The sequence below is a fragment of the Chiloscyllium plagiosum genome, unplaced genomic scaffold (genome assembly GCF_037043375.1).
Source record: "Chiloscyllium plagiosum isolate Xiang-an unplaced genomic scaffold, Cpla_swu_hap1 HiC_scaffold_21, whole genome shotgun sequence".
NCBI lineage: Eukaryota > Metazoa > Chordata > Chondrichthyes > Orectolobiformes > Hemiscylliidae > Chiloscyllium > Chiloscyllium plagiosum.
The window spans coordinates 79,384,296-79,401,423 of NW_028270159.1; the positions used below are offsets into that span (position 1 = coordinate 79,384,296).

At 45.0% G+C, this 17,128-nt stretch overlaps 1 long non-coding RNA gene across 10 annotated transcripts in view; it reads left to right on the forward strand.

Moving 5' to 3' along the window:
- LOC148146456 (uncharacterized) overlaps nucleotides 1-17,128 on the forward strand; it is a 931,882-nt gene that overhangs the window by 900,220 nt on the left and 14,534 nt on the right. For 3 of the 10 annotated variants that reach the window (XR_015760830.1, XR_015760827.1, XR_015760833.1), the window contains 2 exons: nucleotides 8,680-8,757; nucleotides 10,963-11,071. This is a non-coding gene — a long non-coding RNA (uncharacterized LOC148146456). Of the gene's footprint in view, nucleotides 1-7,331; nucleotides 7,431-8,679; nucleotides 8,758-10,962; nucleotides 11,072-14,535; nucleotides 14,664-17,128 lie in introns of those variants that run through there. The other 7 variants (XR_015760826.1, XR_015760824.1, XR_015760825.1 and 4 more) reach the window with 4 other exon arrangements.

Sequence of the window (17,128 nt, forward strand, 5' to 3'; positions counted from 1 at the left end):
AAACATGAGCTGCCTTTCATGAATCCATGCTGTGTTTGCTCAATGGGATAGTTTCTGCCCAGATAACTCGCTACTACTTCCTTGAGAGGTTCAAGCATTTTCCCCACTACAGAAGTTAAACTAATGGGTGTTTTTTTTTAAATAGTGGCAACACATTTGCAGCTTTCCAATCTGTCAGATACGTCCCAGAGTCCAGCAAATTTTCGCGAATTATCTTGAACACATTTGCTATTTTCCCGGCCATCTCTTTTAGCCCTTGGGATGCATTCCATCACGGCCAGGCACCCCTTTTACCTTTAGGCTGTTACCTTTCCCAACACTTCCTCTTTACTGAGAATGATTGATTCTCTGTCCACATCTGCTATTGCCTCCATAGACCTGTAAAAATGAGACAATGAGAGTACACAGACAGTATGTTCCTGTTAAGGGCAAGGCTGGGAGGCGTAGAGAATGCTGCCTGTCGAGAGAAATTGAGGCTCTGGTCAAGAAAATGAAGGAGGGATATGGCAGGTACAGACAGCTGGGTTTTAGTGGATCCCTGGAGGAGTATAGAGACAGTAGGAGAATACTTGAGGGAAACCAGGAGGGCAAAAAGGGGACAAGCGATGGCTTTGGGAAATAGGGAAAAGGAGAATCCAAAGAGATTCTAGAAATACACTAAGGACAAAGAGTGACCAGGCAGAGAATAGGGACCCTCAAAGATCAACAAGACTGACTATGGAACCGCAGGAGGTTGGAAAGATTCTATATGAATATTATACATTGGTTTTTTACTGAAAAACGATATGGAAGCTAGAGAATTTGCACAAATAAATAGTGATAACTTGGCAAGTGTCCATGTTACAGAGGAGGATACTCTGAATGTCTTAAAATGGATAAAGGTGGATAAATCCCTGGGACCTGATCAGATGTATCCCAGAAATTTGTGGGAAGCTAGGGAAGTTATTGTTGGGCCCCTCCCTGAGATATTTGTGTCATCAATAACCACAGGTGAGGTGCTGGAAGATGTGTGCCATTATTTGAGAAAGGTGGTAAGGAAAAGCCAGGGAACTATCGACCGGTGAGCCTGAAGTCAGTGGCAGGCAAGTTGTTGGAAGGGATTCTAAGGGACAGGATTTGCATGTAATTGGAAAGGCAAATAATTGGGGAGAATCAGCATGTCTTTGTGCATGGACATCGTTAACTTGGACTTCAGGAAGACACAATGTTCCACATAACAACAGACTGGTTAGCAAGTTCAACATCATAGAATACGGGGAGAACTAGCTATTTGGATAAAATTCATCACAGAGATATACAGCACAGAAACAGACCCTTCGGTCCAACCCATCCATGCCAACCAGATATTCCAGCCCAATCTATACCACCTTCCAGCACCCGGCCCATATCCCTCCAAATCTTTCCTATTCATATACGTATCTAGATGCCTTTTAAATGTTGCAATTGTACTCGCCTCCACCACTTCCTCTGGAAACTCATTCCACACACGTACCACCCTCTGCGTGTAAACGTTGCCCCTCAGGGCTCTTTTATATCTTTCCCCTCCCACCCTAAACCTATGCCCTCTAGTTCTGGAAGCCCCCACTCCAGGGAGGAGACTTTGTCTATTTATCTTATTTATCCTATCCATGCCGCTCATGATTTTATGTACCTCTGTGAGGTCACCCCTCAGCCTCCGACACTCCAGGGAAAACAACCCCAGCCTATTCAACCTCCCCTTGTCGTGATTTCGACCAGGAGCAGATTTGTCTCCAGGATATTTAGTTGACAGAGAGGGAAAGTAGAAAGTTTGTCACAATTTTTAGTAACTGCATTCATGTAACTGGCAAATAATGCAAGGTAAAAATGTGAAGATTATTTTACTGAGTCAGTTCTGAGCATCTGGAACAGTTTGAACAACAGCTGAATGCAGATTCAACAGTTACTGTCAAAACAAATTTGGAATTCAACTTTTTAAGGAAAGATTTGGAGGGCTATGGACAGATGGGAGGGGAGTTGGGACAGATTTGCAGCATCTGCAGAGGGAGAAAGTACAGCTCAAATGGGCTGAATAGCCCCCAGCCCTTATACTCTGTGATAATGCCCCATTCACTGTGAATGATGAAGCTCATCCCACCGCAGAGCCATCGAGCCATAGAGATGTACTGCACAGAAACAGACCCTTCGGTCAAACTCGTCCATGCTGACCAGATGTCTTAACCTAATCAAGTCCTATTTGCCAGCACTTGGCATATATCCCTCTATACCCTTCCTATTCATATACCCATTCAGATGCGTTTCAGATGGTGTAATTGTACCAGGCTCCACCACTTGTCCTGACCGAAAATTCCATGCATGCAGCATCCTCTGATTGACAGAAGTTGCCCCTTAGGTCCCTTTTAAATATTTTCCCTGTCAACTTAAACCTATGCCCTCTCGTTCTGGACCTGTCTATTTATCCCATTCATGCCCCTCATGGTTTTATAAAACTCAATGAGGTCACCCTTCAGCCTCCAACACTTATGGGAGGATCCCACCAACATGACACAATGGGGCCCAGGTGATTGACAGCAGCTGCAGACCAATAGGAGAGTTGGCGTGATCCTCCAGCCAATAGAGGTGAATGAGGGGTGTGGCCAGCAGGCCAACACGTGACCATGAGCTGTGCAGGCGCAGTGTCACTGTGAGGGGGGGATTCAGTGAGTGTGATGGGAGTGGCATAGACTGGGAGAAAAATGGAGTTTGTGGGTACTGGGGCGGTTTATAAACACACGGTGCTTGACATGAATTACAAGCTCCCGCTAAATAAAAACCAGAAAAAATTGTGGATGATGGAAATGATAAACAACAACCAGAAAGTGCTGGAAAAGCTCAGCAGGTCTGGCAGCATCTGTGAAGACAAGTCATAGTTAACATTTCTGATCCTATGAACCTTCCTCAGAACTGATGTGACTGAGGAAAAAATGTTGGTTTATATGCAGAAGGTATAGGTTAAAGAGTAAATGATTGGGAATAGAGGCCAAAGAGAGAGAGAGGAGAAATTGGACAAAGGAGTGTATATCGATCTGGCTGGGGGAGGGTGAATAGCTGTTTATGGGGACTGTTAGTGGCTAATCACAGATAGTGTGTAATAGCAGGCTATATAATAACAAGGCCTGGTGTGTGGGGTAGGGGGCTAGGATGCTAGGACGTGGGAGAGTTCAGCATCTGAAATTATTGAATTTGATATTGAGGCCAAAGGGCTGAAGGGTCCCCGGTGATGAGGTTTTCTTCTTCCAGCTTCATTAACATGTGGCACTGGAAACGCACAGCAGGTCAGGCAGCATCCAAGTAGCTGGAGAATCGACATTTTAGGTATATGCCCTTCATCAGGAATGTGCGGTGTGGGAAAGAGTGCTGAGAAATAAATAGGAGGGGGTGTGTAGGTTGGGGGGGAAGGGAGCTAGGAAGGCAATAGGTAGATGCAGTTGGGAGGTAATGGTGAGAGGGTGGAGTGGATAATGGGGAAGGAAGATGGACAGATGGGTCAGTTCAAGAGGCCAGTGCCGAGTTGGAGGGTTGGAGCTAGGATAAGGTGGGGTGAGGGGAGATGAGGAAACATTGATGCTGTGTGGTTGAAGGGTCCCAAGGCGGACAATGAGGTGTTATTCCTCCAGGCTTCGGATGGGTCGATTTGGCGATGGAGGCAGCCCAGAATCTGCATGTCCTTGGCGGAGTGGGAGGGGCCGTTGAAGTTGTCGGTCACAGGGCAGTGTGGTTGGTTGGTACGTGTCCCAGAAATGTTCCCTGAAATATTCCGCAAGTTGGCGTCCTGTCTCCCCACTGTAGAGGAGACCACATCGAGAGCAAAGGACTCAATAGGTGAAATGTTTGAATGTAAGAACTATCTCTGCTGAATGTGGAAGGATCCTGTGGTGCCTTGGATGGAGGTGAGGGGAAGGTGTGGGCACAGGTTTTCCACCTCTTGCTATGGCGAGCGAAGGTGCTGGGAGTAGAGGATGGGTTGGTGGGGAGTGTGGATCTAACAAGGAAGTCACAGAGAGAATGGTCTCCGATGAATGCTGAAAGGACTGGGGAGGGAAATATATCTCTGATGGGGTCTAATTGTAGGTGGTGGAAATGGTGGAGGATGATGTGTTGTACCTGCATGGAATGTGAGGACTTGGGGGATTCTATCCTTGTTGCAGTTGAAGGAGTTCGGTTCAAGGACGGAGGTGTGGGAAGTAGAGGAGATACGGTGGAGGGTGTTGTTGACCACATGGGAGGGGAAATTGCTGTAATTGAAATACGGAGCCATTTGGTATGTTCTGGAGTGTTCTGCCAGTTTGTATCAAGCTTCACTGGAACATTGCAGTAAGCATGAGACAGGGATGTTGCCCAGGGAACAGGCTCGTGTGTTGAAGTGGCAGGCAACTGGAAGCTCAGGGTCTTTTTTGCGGCAGAACGTTCATCAGCCACCATTTCCATCACATCCACTGAGATGCTGCCAGACACCAGTTCCTGTTCCCTCTATTAACAGCTATGCACTCTCCCAGCCAAATCGCTATCCAGTCCTTTTTCTTTCCAAATGTTCCTTTGGGCTCTGTCCCCACCTATTATTCACTCTTTAACCCCTATCTCCTTTGCCATTGCACTGGGAGCTAAATTGCCCATAGTTTTCAGAGACGTGTAGGTTAGATGCAAGATAAATATTTGTCTTTACTATTCATCCTGCACTGACTGTGAGTTTTGTTGTGTGAATTCATTTTATGGGATATTAATTGAGACTGGGATCTCAAAAACAGGTTTTTACAGTCGGCAGAGACATCAGGACCTGAATATAATTGGCATTTAACTGTGGAAACAGAAAGGTTTTTCTGTTCTGTTCTGTCTGTGAGAAAATATCATTTAGTGGGCGGCACGGTGGCACAGTGGTTAGCACTGCTGCCTCACAGTGCCTGAGACCTGGGTTCAATTCCTGCCTCAGGCGACTGACTGTGTGGAGTTTGCACGTTCTCCCCGTGTCTGCGTGGGTTCCCTCCGGGTGCTCCGGTTTCCTCCCACAGTCCAAAGATGTGTAATGTCAGGTGAATTGGCCATACTAAATTGCCCGTAGTGTTAGGTAAGGGGTAAATGTAGGGGTATGGGTGGGTTTCACTTCGGCGGGTCGGTGTGGACTTGTTGGGCAGAAGGGCCTGTTTCCACACTGTAAAGTAATCTAAATCTAATCTTCAATACTTTTGTAAAGCAAAAATCAGAGAAATGGACAAATTTGTGGCTGGATCACCCTTTGGGTGTGTGCTCTGTTCTGGGCCCTGCAGCTGAGGAAGGGGATATTGCCCTGAAAGGGAGCACAGATTTATCCAAATTGCACCTCATCTCTTTGCAGGAACTGTCAGATTTAGTCCCCAATCACCCACTTCGTAATGTTAACCTGTAAATTCTTTATTTTCAGTTCTCTGCAAACTACCCATTAAAATTCCTATGGACTAAAATTCCAGCATCTTTTCAGGTGGAATGTTCCAGATTCTGACAACTGAAAATGACAGGGCTGTACTGAGAATGCTGCTTGGCTCAGTGAGTGTGTTTTGGAGTTGGGTGAAAACAATGAGATGAGACAGGGAGAAGGTGAAGCTGAAACTCAGGTTTAGTTCAGGCCATTCAGAAATTCATATGCTCCCAATGGGAATAGCCAATTTTTATGAGATACCTGCTGAATATTTTGTAACAGGTTTTAAAGTATAACATGTCAGCTTAAGTAACGGTCGGGGCTTTAGATTATAATGGACATGCTTGAAGTGAAGAAAGGTTGCTAGCTCATTTAAGTTCTCGTGATAGGAGAACTAGCTGAATCTAGAGAGACATTGTTACAGGAGACCTCAGATCCACGGTATTCTTCTCTTGTACAATGTGGGAAATAAGGGATGCTTCCAGTGTCCCTGGCGACAATATGTGCAGGAAGTGTGCCCATCTGCAGTTACTGGGAAACTGCTTTTCAGATCTGAAGCTGTGAGTGGACTCACTGTAGCTCATCTGCAATACTGAGGATGTTATGGACAGCACGTTCAGTGAGTTAGGAAAGGGAATGGATGACTATCAGATCAAGTAAAAGGCTCAGGAAGGAAATGCAGGAGTTCCCAGTGATCATCCCGTTATCAAACAGATACTGTATCCAGCTTCGGATTCTGCAAAGAACAGGAGGAAAGAGAGTGACGGGGATTCAATAGTCAGGGGTACAGACAGGCACTTCTGTGGCCACAGACATGAATCCAGGATAGTATGTTACCTCCCTGGTGCCAGGATCCGTGATAGCATGGATAGGTTATTGGACATTGTGGAGCTGGAGGGTAAACAGCCAGTGGTGGTGGAATCCTCTCACTATTCAGACTGTGTATCATTTACATTCTCCACTGCTTCTCACTCATGTCTGCTTCAAAAAAAGGGAATCACTAGAAACACGGAATAAAATGGGGTCAGAGTCTCTGGTATTAAACTGTTGAACACAATGCCCCCATCTTCTCCATATTGGTCATCAAGCACACATGCCCGCTGCGATCATCTAATACCTTTTTGATATTAGAATAGATGATAGATGATTGGTTAATGTTTTGGGAAGGCAAATGAGCAGAGAGGTTTAGTAGGAAATTCTGGAGCTCAGGGTGCAGGAATCTGAGTTAAAAATGGGCTATCCTCAAGGCTGGAATTACAGAAAGGCACTTAGCAGAGAGATTTGTGGGGATCGAGATTACAGAGATAGGGAGGATTGTGTGATTGGAGGATGTTACAGAGATGCTTATGATAGCAGAGATAAGGAAGAGTTGTGAAGCTTCATGAGGTGACAGTGATATGGAGAGTTGTGAACACGAAGACACCGAGAGTTAAGAGTTTCAAAGTTATATATCATGGAAACGGACCCTGTGGTCTAACCAATCCATGTCGACTATAATTCCACCTAAACTAATCACACCTGCCTCTGCTTGGCCTATATCCCTCCAAATATTTCCTATTTATGTACTTATCCAAATATCTTTTTAAGTATTGTAATTGTGTTCACAGCTACCACTTCCTCTGGAAGTTCAACCCATAAGTGCAAAAATAGAAAAACTCATGTCTTTTTAAAATCTTTGTCATCTCTTCTCAAACTGTATGCACCGGTGTCTTGAATCCCCCTCCCATGCAGCCATTCATCTTATCTACACACTCCATGATTTTATAAACCTCAAAAAAGGTCACCCCTCAACCTCCTAATCTCCAGTGACAGACATCCCAGCCTATCCATCCTCTCCTTCTAAAACAATCCCTCCGTTCATGGCAACATCCTGGGAAACATCTTCTGAACCTTCTCCAATTTAATAACATCCTTCCTCTAACAGGGGGACCAGAACTGAACACAGTGAAGAGGCCTCACCAACATCATGTATAACCTCATGACAGTGTCCCAACTCCTATACCTAAAGGTCTGAGCAATGAAGGTAAGCGTGCTAAACACCCACTTAACCACCCTGTCTACATGTGACACAAACTGCAAAGACCTGAACCCCTCGGTTTCTTTGTTCCACATCACTATTCAAGGCCTTACTTTTAATTAGTGTAATTAATTAATAAGGCTAAAGGAGATGTTTGTTTTATTAAATATAATATCTTACATTTATTCAAATTAAATTCCATCTGCCACATTTCAGCCCATTCACCCAATTGATCAGGATCCCTCTGTATTCGTGGATAACCTTTTGTTACTGTCTACCTTAACAGTTTTTGATGTCACCCACAAACAAACCATGCTTTGTATATTCTAATTCAAACCATCTACACACATGACAAACAAAAATGGACCCAGCACCGATTCCTGGAGTACACTGCTGGTCACGGGCCTCCAGTGTGAAAAACAACCCTCCACTATTACTGTCTCCTATTGTTAAGCTAATTTTGTATCCAGTTGGCAAGCTCTTGCTGAATCCCATGGGATCGAACTTTACAACTTCGTCTCCCCTGCACAACCTTTTTAAAGGCTTTACTAAAGTCCAAATAAACAATGTCTGCCGCTCTGCCCTCATCGATCTTCTTGGTGACTACCTTAAAAATCTCAATCAGGTCTGTGAGACACCCTGTTAAGTAACCATGTTGAGTGTCCATAATCATTCCTTAACTCTCCAAATACATGCAAATCCTATCCTTCTGAATCGCCTCCTACGGCTTACCCACCACTGAGGTCTACAGTTCCTAGGCTGCTCCTTATATCCCTTCTTTAACAAAGGTACAACATTAACCACTCTCCAGTCATCAGGCAGCTCACCTGTAGTTATCGATTATACAAATATTTCTCCATGGTGCCCACAATTACCTCTCACCCAAACTGTTCCCGTCCTATCACTTCCGTCACTTGCCCTGTCTGATCAGACAAGAAAAGGTCAGGTGTTGCTTGCTTCCTGATAGGAACATTTAAATATTGATAAAGAACATTTCTTGAACTCATTTAACACATTCTTTACCAACCAAACCTTTCACACTATCGTAATCACCTACTACTATAACCTTATTGTTGTGACTGTATACCGGAGATCTCTCTGTATATTTGTTCCTTATATTCTCCCTGATTATTGCAGCGTCTATAGTGCCATCTGACCAAGGTGATTTTTTTTAAAGTTTGAAAACACAATTTTGTTTTTAAAAAAGCTTTCCTCTGCGATTTAAATATAAATCTCTTTTTGTTTATTCACTCAGATGTGGATGTTTACCCTGAGGGCAGTTGGGATCTAACCACATTGCTGTGGGTCTGGAGTCACATGTTGGCCAGACCGGGTGAGGATGACAGTTTGCTTCCCTAAAGGGCATTAGTGAACCAGATGGGTTTTTTCCAACAGTCGACAATAGTTTCATGGTCATCATGAGCCTTTTCATTAGAGAATTTACTGATATCAGATGCCACCATCAGCCATGATGCTACCATCTAACCGTAATCCTCGGAAGATTGCTCATATTACTCGTCTAGCAAGAATATCATCTGGCCATTGCCTCCCTTTTTAGCAATGTATTTTTAAAAAAAAGCTCCATCATTCTACGTGTACAATTTGAGGTAAAATTACACACACGCAATTTCTGAAGCTGGAGGGGGATTACAGAGACAGGGAGGGATGTGGGTCTAGTGGGGGATTGTTGTCCAAACATCACTGTGGTGTACATGGACTGCAACATTTCACGGAGGCCGTTCACCACCATTTCTCCAAGACACATAAAGGTGGCCAATAAATTCTGGTCTGGGCAGCAAAGACAACCTCCAGTGAATAAAACCGAGCAGTGACCTCTCCCAGCTGACTTCTTGTGAAGGTATGAACCTCTCTGGAAATGCAGCTTGGAGAAAAGAGAAACAAACAGTGACATTTCACAGCTGCCTTCAGAGAGACCTCGCTCTGTGAGCTGCTCACAGCCGGGATCAGCTCAGTGGGTTTCAGTCTCTTGAAACATCAATTTTAGACGGTTTTATTATATTAATAGTGAGAAAGGTGAGGGTTTCTTTTTCATGTCTTTCGGTCTGTTGTTAAAATGTTTAAAATATAAAGCGTAAGCATTAAGTTATTCTCAGGCAGTATTTTTCGAGCAGTAAGACTGTGCCTTTGTCTTGGTCTGTAGATTGTTAAGGCGGAGAGATGGCCTGTTGTAGAGTGGTGTGCTGTTCCTGTCGGATGTTGGAGTCTAGAGAGAGTTTCAATGATCCTGATGATTGTGTCTGCAGGAAGTGTCTTTGCAAATCCTATCAAATCACATGGATTGGTGAAGGAGTGATTAAAGGCAGTGAGGAATTGACAGGGGTCAGGGGTGTGAGAGGTGGCAGTCTCAGGATTGCAGGATACTGCAGATACAGTCAGGTAGGTGGGTTACCTCCAGGAAAGCTAGGAGGGGTAGGCAAGTACTGCAGGAATATCCCCTGAGTGGTTATCCCCAGCTCAAACAAGTGTACTGTTTTGGAAAATGTAGGGGGTAATAGATTTTCAGGGGAATATAGCACTGACTGCCAAGTTACTGCAACTGAGACTGGCTCTAACATAATGTAAGGTATATCCAGTTCCACGCAAACGATGGTGATAGGGGACACTCTAGTCAGGGGCACAGTCTGCCATTTCTGCAGCTGACAGTGAGACATCAGAATGGGGTGGTGCCTCCCTGATGCTAGGGTCAGTGATGCCTCGGAGAGGGTGCAGAATATTCTCAAAGGGGAGAATAGCCAGTGGGAGGACATTGTACATTGGTACCAATGGCATAGGAAGGGGAAAGCATGGGGTCCTGATGAGCAGGGAGATTTGCTAGTTCCACTCGGGAGGGAGTTGGGGTAAACCTAAAGAGATAGTGAGAAAAGAGGTATGTCCGAGGCTGGTACTGTTCAGATTAGACTGTCAAGGCAGGCAAGAGCAAGCCACAGAACAAAGCGGGACGGACCAATTACACTGAATTCATTTCAGTACAAGAGGCCTGACAGGTCAGGCTGATGGGCTCAGGGTATGGTTTTGAACATGGCACTGGGATATTATAGCAATTACAGAGGCATCACTCAGGGATGGATAGGACTAGCAGCTTAATATTCCAGGGTGTAGATGCGATAGAAAGGGGGCAACAGTACAGGGGGAGTGGCATCTTTGATTAGGGATAACATTACAGCTGGGCTTCGGGAGGATATTCCTGAGAGTACATCCAGGCAAGTTACTTGGGTGGTACTGAGAAATAAGGAAGGGATGACCGTCTTACTGGGATTGTATTATAGACTCTCTCCCAATAGTCAGCGGGGAATTGAGACACAATTTTACCAGGAGACCTCAGTTATCTGTAAGAATAATATGGATGCAATGATAAGGGGTTTTAACTTTACAGCACTCCGAGGCCATGTTGGTAGTGTTAAGGGCTTGGATGAAAAGGTATTTGTTCAGTGTGTACGAGAACGTTTCAGATTCAGTTTGTAGGATGTACTACTAGAGAAGGAACAAAACTTGACCTGTTTTCTTTATTCATTCACAGGATGAGGCTGTCACTGGCTCGGCCAGCATTTATTGCTTCGTTTAACCAGAGGGCAGTTAAGAATCAACCACGTTGCTATAGGTCTGGAGTCACATGCAGACCAGACCAGGTAAGGATGGCATTTTCCTTCCCTACAGGTCATGAGTGAACCAGATGGGATTCCCAACAATTGACAATGGATTCATTGTCGTCACAAAATTAATTTTTCCAGATATTTATTGAATTCACGTTCCAAAATCTGCCGTGATGGGATTCAAACCCACGTCCCCAGAACGTTATCTGGTTCTCGGGATTAACAGTCTAGCGATAATTTCACTCCCTCATCACTGCCACTTCGAAAATGAGGCAGGGTGAGTGACTGAGTTATCAGTGGGGCAGCACATCAGCACCAAAGATCTTGTGGCTTAGTGGTTAGCGCTGCTTCCTTAGCACCAGGGACCTGGGTTTGATTCCAGCCTCGGGCGACTCTGTGTTGGAGTTGGCACGTTCTCCCCAGTGTCTGTGAGGGTTTCCTTCGGGTGTTCCAGTTTGCTCCCACAGTCCAAAGATGTGTAGGTTAGTTGGATGAACCATGTTAAATTTCCCATAGTGTCCAGATGCAGTAGATGAGGTTTTGGGATGTGCAGAGAAATCTCTGCCTGATGTGAAAAGATCCTTTTCAGGTCTTGGACAGAGGTCAGAGGGAGGTGTGACCGCATGTTTTATATCTCCCGTGGCGGCAAGGGAGGGTCAAGGGTGTGGAGCATGGGTTGGTGGTAGGGAGTGGACCTAACAAGGGTGTTGCCGAGGGAATGGTCTCTGTGGAACGCAGATAGGGGTGAAGAGGGAGATATGTCTGTGGTGGTGGGATCCAACTTTAGGTAGCATAAATAACAGAGGTTAATGCACTGTATCTGGAGATTAGTGGGGTGGAAGGTGAAGATTGCAGGGTTATAATCTTTTGTGGTTGAAGAGGTGGGATAAAGGTGCAGGAAGTGGAGGGTACGCATTGGAGGGCATTGTTGATCAAGTGAGAGGGAAATTGTGGTCCTTGAAGTAGGAGGCATTTCTGGGATGTCCTGGGGTGGAATTGCTCCTCCTGGGAGCAGATATGGCAGAAGCAGAGGAATTGGGAGTACAGGATCACGCTTTTATACTTGAGGGAAATCAGGAGAGCAAAAAAAAAGACATGAAATAGCTTCAGGCACTGGTTTAAGTAGAATCCAAAGACATTAAACAAATATATCACAGACAAAAGATTAACTGGACCAGAGAATAGGACCCCTTAAAGATCAACAAGGCTGTCTATGGAACCACAGGGAGTGGGAAAGGTATGCAAATATTTCATGTCATTTTTTACTGGAGAAGGATATGGAAACTCGAGAGTTTGGAGAAATAAACAGAGATAACTTGAAAAGTGTCCATGTTACAGAGGAGGTGGTACTGGATGTCTTAAATGGCATCAAGGTTGATAAAGTCCTGGGACCTGATCAGGTGTATCCCAGAACTTTCTGGAAATTGAGAAGTGATTGTTGGGCCTCTCCCCAGGTAATTGTATCGTTGATAGCGACAGGTGAGGTGCCATTATTTTAAAAAGATGGTTAGGAGAGGCCATGGAACAAGAGAACAGTGAGCCTGAAGTCAGTGGCAGGCAAGTTGTTGGAAGGGATTCTGAGGGACAGGATATCCATCTATTAGGAAAGGTAAGGAATGAATGATCAGGGAGAGTCAATGTGGCTTTGTACGTGCCCAATTGTGTCTCACTAACGTGACTGAATGTTTTGAAGTGACAAAGAAAATTGATTAATCCAGGCGGTGAATGTTGTTTATATGGACATTCAACAAGGTTCCACAAAGCAGACTGGTTAGCAGGGTTAGATAACATGGAATGCAGGGAGAGCATGCCATTACAAAACTGCCTTGAAGGTAGGAGACAGAGAATGATGGAGGGTTGCTTTGCGGACTGGAGGCCTGTGGGCAGCAATGTGTTACAAGGAACGATATTGGGTCCTTAAATAATTGACTTGGATGTGAATGTGTAAGGTATGGTCAGTAGGTTTACAGATGGCACCAAAATTGGAGGTGTAGTGGACAGTGAAGAAGGTTAGTTCAGAATTCAACAGGATCTTGACCAGATGGGCCAATGGAGCAAGGAATGGCAGACGGAGTTCAATTTAGATAAATGTGAGCTGTTGGATTTCGGAAAGGCAAATCAGGGCAGGACTTGTGCACTTAATGGTAAAGTCTGGGGAGCATTGCTGAATAAAGAGACCTTGGAGTCCAGGTTCATAGTTCCTTGAAAGTCGAGTCACAGGTAGGCGGGGTAGTGAATGCAGTGTTTGGTACACTCCCCGTTATTGGTCAATGCATTGAATGCAGCTGTTGTGACGTCATATTGTGGTTGTATAGGACATTGATTAATGCTCTTCTGCGATTCTGTTTTCAGTTCCAATCTCCCTGTTCTCGGAATGATGTTGTGAAACTTCAAAGGTTTCAGAAAAGGTTTGCAAGGACTTTGCCAGGGTTGGACGGGTTGAGCTATTGGGAAATGCTGAATAGGCTGGGACTATTTTCCTGGAGAGTTAGAGACTGAGAGGTGACCTTATAAATGTTTATAAAATCATGATGGATCTGGATAAGGTGAGCAGTCAGGGACTTTTTCCCAGGTTCTGTGGGTTCAGAACTAGAGGACACAGGCTTAAGATGAGAGGGAAAAGATTTAAAAGGGATCTTAAGGCATCTTTTTCTCAATGAACAGAGTTATCAGAATCTGGAACATTCCACCTGAAAAGCTGCTAGGATTTGAGTCCATAAGGAGTTTACAGGTTAACATTATGAATTGGGTGATTGGAACTAAATCTGACAGTTCCTACAAAGAAATGAAGTGCAATTTGGATCAATCTGTGCTCCCTCTCAGGCCAAAAAAGACCCTGAGCTCCCGGTTGCCTTCCACTTTAACACATGAGCGTGTTCCCTGGCCAACATCTGTCTCATGCTTAGGTGCAGTGTTCCAGTGAAGCTTGATGCAAGCTGGCAGAACACTCCAGAACATACCAAATGGACCATATTTCAAGGACTGCAATTTCCCCTCTCATGTGGTCAACCCCAATGCCCTCCAGTGTATCTCCTCCACTTCCGACACCACTGCCCTTGAACCCCACCCCTCCAACCCTTAACTCACACACATTGTTATCACATTGCCTGCCATTACACACTACCCACGATTAACCACTAATTGTCTCCGTTGACAGCTATCCCCCACCTCCATCACTCCACAATTGGAGCTGCCAAGGACACAAACCTCTGGAATATCCTCCCTAACCCCCTCTGTCCTCCTTTAAGATTGTTGGGCCTCTCCTGAGATATTTGTATCATTGATAGCGACAGGTGAGGTGCCATTATTTTTAAAAAGGTGGTAAGGAAAGGCCATGGAACAAGAGAACAGTGAGCCTGAAGTCAGTGGCAGGCAAGGTTGTTGGAAGGAATTCTGAGGGACAGGATATACGTGTATTTGGAAATGATTAGGAAGAGTTAAAGTGGCTTTGTTTGTGCAAAATCGTGTCTCACTAACTTGAGTATTTTTTTTTCTTGAAGAAGTGACAAAGATGATTGATGATGGCAGCCTGTGAACGTTGTCTCCATGGGCATTGAACAAGGTTCCACAAAGCAGACTGGTTAGCAAGGTTAGATAACATGGAATGCTGGGAGAACGAGCCATTTGGATACAAAACTGGCTTGAAGGTAGGAGACAGAGAGTGGTGATGTAGGGTTGTTTTGTGGACTGGAGGCCTGTGAGCAGCAGTGTGCTGCAGCAATGGATATTGGGGCCTTCAATAAATGACTTGGATGTGAATATATGAGATATGGTCAGAAGGCACCAAAATTGGATGGGTAGTGGGCAGTGTAGAAGGTTAGTTCAGAATACAACAGGATCTTGATCAGATGGGCCATTGGAACGAAAAATGGTAGACTGAGTTCAATTTAGATAAATGTGAGCTGTTGTATTTTGGAAAGGCAAATCAGGACAGGACTTATGCACTTAATGGTAAAGTCCTGGGGAGTGTTGCTGAACAAAGAGACCTTGGAGTTCAGGTTCATTGTTCCTTGAAAGTAGAGTCGCAGGTAGGCAGACTAGTGAAGGTGGTGTATGGTATGCTTATATTTATTAGTCAATGCATTGAATATGGAAGCTGGGACGTCATATTGTGGCTTCACAGGACATTGATTAAGCCATTTCAGGAATTCTGCTTTCAGTTCGAATATCCCTGTTCTGGGAAGGATGTTATGAAATTTGAAAGGAGTCAGACAAGATTTGCAAAAACATTGCCAGGGTTGAAGGATTTGGGCTACAGGGAGAGACTGGGGCTATTTTCCCTGAAGAGTCAAAGACAGAGGTGACTTTATGGAGATTTATAAATCATGAGGGGCATGGATACGGTGAACAGCCGGGGTCTTTCCCCCCCCAGGTGAGGTGGGCCCAAAACAAGAGCACATGGGCTTAAGTTGAGAGGGCAAAGATTTAAAAGGGATCTAAGGGGCAAGTGGTGTGGTGTGTGTGTGTGGAATGAGCTGCCAGATGAAGTAGTGGAGACTGATACCATTACAACATTTGAAAGGCATCCATGAATGGGATGGGTTTTGAGGGATAGGGCCCAATAGCTGGCAAATGGGACTCCAGTAGTTTAGGATCCCGAGTTGGCATGAACGAATTGGACCGAAGGTCTGTTTCTGTGCTGTCCATCTCTATGACACTAATAAATTAAGATGTGTTCCTCTTTTGTGGAGAGCGAGCAGAAGCACAGATAATTGTCCTTGGAGCTGAGACGGTTAAGCAGTGATTTGGACCAGGTGCAGATTTGTTTCCAAACAATTAATTTGCAGAGAGAGAGGAATTGTTAGCACGATCACAATTTTTCGTAACTACTTTCAGGTAACTGGCAAATAATGCAGAGTGAAAATGGGAACATTATTTCACTCAGTAAGTTCTGCGCACCTGGAATAGGCTGAACGGCAGCTGGACACAGATTCAGCAGGTGTTCGCAAACAGATTTATAATTTTACTTTTTAAGGAAGGACTTAGTGGGCTTTGGGCAAGTGAGAGGGGAGTTGGGACAGATTTGCAGCATCTCCAGAGGGAGAGAGTACAGTCCCAATGGGCTGAATAGCCCCCAGCCCCTGTGCTCTGTGATACTGCCCCATTCACTGTGAATGATGAAGCTCATCACAGGGCAGAGAGAGAGAGGATCCCACCACTTACCTCACAATGGGGCCCGGCTGATTGATCTCAAACAAGTACACTGTTTCGGAAAGCGTCGGAGGTCACCCTCTCAGGGGCATATCGCACTGACAAGCAAGGTACTGGTACAGAGACTGGCTCCAATGTAATGTGAGGTATATGAGGTTCCTGGTGATCGATGGTGATAGGAGATTTTCTGGTATAAGGCACAGACTGCCGTTTCTGCAGCTGACAGTGAGACATCAGAATGGGTGGTACCTCCCTGGTGCCAGGGACAAGGATGTCTCGGAGAGGGAGCAGAGTATTCTCAAAAGGGAGTATGATCAGTGGGAGCTCATTATACATTAGTACCAATGACATCGGAAGAGGAAAGGATGAGGTTCTGACGAGAGAATATAGCAAATTATCCTGGAGGATAAAAAGTAGGTCTTCGTGGGTAGTAATATCTGGATTACTCTTTGTGCCGCATGCTAGTGAGAGTAGGAACAGCAGGATAGAGCAGATGAATGTGTGGGTAAGGATCTGGTGCAGGGGAGAAGGATTGCCATGTTTGGATCATTGGAATCTCTGCTGGGGTAGAATTGACGTGCATAAGAAGGATGGATTGTACCTGAATTCGAAGGTGTCTAATACCCAGGAAGGGAGATTTGCTAGTGCTACTCAGGAGGCATTAAACCAGTGAGGGAGTGGGGGGTAAACCTAAAGAGATAGTGAGAGAAGAGGTATGTCTGAGGCTGATACAGTTGAGAAGTTAGACAGTCAAGGCAGGCAAGGGCAAGGCACAGAACGAGGTGGGACAGAGCAGTTTCACTGCATTTATTTCAGTGCAAGAGGCCCGTCAGGGAAGGCAGATGAGCTGAGGATATGGTTTTGAACATGGGACGGGGATATCATGGATATTACAGAAACGTGGCTCAGTGATGGATAGGACTGGCAGCTTAATGTTCTAGG